Source organism: Brassica oleracea, chromosome C2, assembly GCF_000695525.1.
Source record: "Brassica oleracea var. oleracea cultivar TO1000 chromosome C2, BOL, whole genome shotgun sequence".
NCBI lineage: Eukaryota > Viridiplantae > Streptophyta > Magnoliopsida > Brassicales > Brassicaceae > Brassica > Brassica oleracea.
In genome coordinates, this window is record NC_027749.1 from 49,891,415 (window position 1) to 49,892,182 (window position 768).

A 768-nucleotide genomic window follows, 5' to 3' on the forward strand; every position below is an offset into this window, starting at 1 on the left:
CGGTAACATGTTTCGTTGTAATGTCGATGTAATGATTACGATGTATTTCTCATTCCACGTACATTCGTCGTTAACTTACATGGATTTTACGACGAACACTATTCGTCGTAAATTTACATGGCCTTTACGACGAAAGTTGGATTCCTCGTAACTGCGTTGTAAACACCATGTAATTTTACGACGAAATGTTTTCGTCGTAAATCTTCGTTGTTATGGGCACGTTTTCTTGTAGTGATTATCAATGTATAAATTGAAAGGTAAAAGACCAGAAAATATAATAAAAATGATCTAAAAATCTACCGGTAGTAGTAGTAGTTCTTTTGACTGGCACTAGAGATAAACTAATTATCTAAAAAATAGTAACTAACATTTCAAAACTAGCAGTTCAAATAAATTATGCAAATCGATGAAATATATTTATTTTAAAATCCATATTATATGTGGGAGCTAAAACTCATAATTATAATTTTAATGTGAATAAATTAATTTTAGTCATACTATGCTATATTCACATTAAAATTTTAGTTGCGGGTTTTAGCTCCCACATATAATATGAATTTTAAAATAAATTTATCTCATCGATGCATCATAATTTATTCTAAGTGCTAATTTTGAAAATGTTTGTGACTAACTTTTAAATAATTAGTTTATCTGTAATGTCTGTCAAAAGAACTACTACTGCCGATAAATCTTTAGATAATTTTTATTATATTTTCTGTTTTTTTTTTAATTTACATAAATGTTGATTTCAAAATAAATCAAATTCAT